This window comes from Rhinoraja longicauda, chromosome 19 (assembly GCF_053455715.1).
Source record: "Rhinoraja longicauda isolate Sanriku21f chromosome 19, sRhiLon1.1, whole genome shotgun sequence".
Taxonomy (NCBI): Eukaryota; Metazoa; Chordata; class Chondrichthyes; order Rajiformes; family Arhynchobatidae; genus Rhinoraja; species Rhinoraja longicauda.
In genome coordinates this window covers 22799943-22802442 of record NC_135971.1, presented here as the reverse complement: position 1 = coordinate 22802442, position 2500 = coordinate 22799943, and the positions used below count along the sequence as shown (strand labels likewise).

The 2500-nt window shown below is 52.4% G+C and overlaps 1 protein-coding gene across 1 annotated transcript in view; it reads right to left on the bottom strand.

Moving 5' to 3' along the window:
• The window catches only part of LOC144602891 (ral guanine nucleotide dissociation stimulator-like), a 73598-nt gene that overhangs the window by 23728 nt on the left and 47370 nt on the right, over positions 1–2500 (bottom strand). The gene's annotated exons all lie outside the window — the stretch shown is intronic.

Here is a 2500-nt window from a genome sequence, read left to right as displayed (position 1 = left end):
AGAAACATGTTCCCGAAGTTGGGGGAGTCCAGAACCAGGGGCTTGTCTTCACTGGAGCTTAGAAGGATACAACAGACAATAGGTGCAGGAGGAGGCCATTCGGCCCTTCGAGCCTGTACGCACCGCCATTCAATGTGATCATGGCTGATCATTCTCAATCAGTACCCCGTTCCTGCCTTCTCCCCATACCCCCTGACTCCGCTATCCTTAAGAGCTCTATCTAGCTCTCTCTTGAACGCATTCAGAGAATTGGCCTCCACTGCCTTCTGAGGCAGAGAATTCCACAGACTTACAACTCTCTGACTGGAAAAGTTTTTCCTCATCTCCGTTCTAAATGGCCGACCCCTTATTCTTAAACTGTGTGTGGCCCCTGGTTCTGGACTCCCCCCCAACATTGGGAACGTGTTTCCTGCCTCTAACCGTGTCCCAACCCCTTAATAATCTTATACGTTTCGATAAGATCCCCTCTCATCCTTCTAAATTCCAGTGTGTACAAGCCTAGTCGCTCCAGTCTTTCAACATACGACAGTCCCCGCCATTTATACGTTTCGTATCCTTATACTCTCTCTCCATCAACTCCCCCCTTCCCAGTTCTCCCACCGGTCTTCCCGTCTCCGACTATATCTCCTATCTCTGTCCCGATCCCTCCCCTGACATCAGCCTGAAGAAGGGTCTCAGCCAGAAACGTCGCCCGTCCGTTCTCTCCCGAGATGCTGCCCTACCCGCTGAGTTCCTCCAGCGTTTTGGGCCTACCTCGAACTAAAGCCTGCTTGGGGATTGGTGTTGAATGGGGGCCGGGCTGAATTCCCTCACTTACTCGTTGCAAGGGGTGATCACCAACGTGGGCCGGGTTTTCAACAGCGGACTTGCGATCTCCAGCGGTTCCAACTCACCACGACAGCCTGTAGCTGGGGCAGACACAAACGGTATCACTTTCCTTTGTCACGCATCACGGGTGGCGCGGCGGTAGAGTTGCCGCCTCGCGGCGCCGGAGACCCGGGTTCCATCCCGACCACGGGCGCCGTCTGTACGGAGTTTGTACGTTCTCCCCGTGACCCGCGTGGGTTTTCCCTCACACTCCAAAGACGTGCACTAATTCGTAGGTTAATGGAAGAAACGTCACCCATTCCCTCTGCCCTAGATGCTGCCTGACCCGCTGAGTTACTCCAGCATTTCAAGATACCTGTAGGTTAATTGGCTTCAGTTTTTTAAAAATGTAATTCATCTCTAATCTGCAGGATAGTTCGGTTTAGAGATTCAGCGCGGAAACAGGCCCTTCGGCCCACCGGGTCCGTGCCGACCAGCGATCCCCGCACATTAACACTATCTCTCACACACACATAGGGACAATTCACTTTTATACCGAGCCAATTAACTTACAAACCTGCACGTCTTTGGAGTGTGGGAGGAAACCGAAGTTGGGGGAGTCCAGAACCAGGGGCCACACAGTTTAAGAATAAGGGGTAGGCCATTTAGAACTGTGTGCAGTTTTGGTCTCCAAATTTGAGGAAGGATATTCTTGCTATTGAGGGCGTGCAGCGTAGGTTAATTCCCGGAATGGCAGGACTGTCATATGTTGAAAGACCGGAGCGACTAGGCTTGTATACACTGGAATTTAGAAGGATGAGAGGGGATCTTATCGAAACGTATAAGATTATTAAGGGGTTGGACACGTTAGAGGCAGGAAACATCTTCCCAATGTTGGGGGAGTCCAGAACCAGGGGCCACACAGTTTAAGAATAAGGGGTCGGCCACTTAAAACGGAGACGAGGAAAAACTTTTTCAGTCAGGGAGTTGTGAATCTGTGGAATTCTCTGCCTCAGAAGGCAGTGGAGGCCAATTCACTGAATGCATTCAAGAGAGAGCTGGATAGAGCTCTTAAGGATAGCGGAGTCAGGGGGTACGGGGAGAAGGCAGGAACGGGGTACTGATTGTGGATGATCAGCCACGATCGCATTGAATGGCGGTGCGTACAGGCTCGAAGGGCCGAACGGCCTCCTCCCGCACCTATTGTCTATCTTGGAGAAAACCCAGGCAGGTCACGGGGAGAACGTGCAAACTTCGTACAGACAGCGCCCGTAGTCGGGATTGAACCCGGACAGCATTCGCTGGAAGGCAGCTACCGTGACCGCCCTGGACAGTGTGAGTGTGCGGGGATCGCCGGTCGGCGCGGACTCGGTGGGCCGAAGGGCCTGTTTCTGCGCCGTATCTCCAAACTAAACTGAGCCGCTGAGTTACTCCAACACTTTGTGTCTGCCTTTACTGATGAAGGCCGGATTGCCGAACATTTTCGTGACCATTCTATCGACCTGTGAGGCCACTCTCAGGGGTGAGGGTTCAGTTTAGTTTATTGTACCGAGGTACAGTGAAAAGCTTTCGTTGTTGCGCGCTAACCAGTCAGCGGAAAGGTAACGCACGATTACAATCGAGCCGTCCACAGTGTACGGGTACATGGTAAAGGGAATAACGTTTAGTGCGAGGTAAAGCCAGCAAAGTCCGA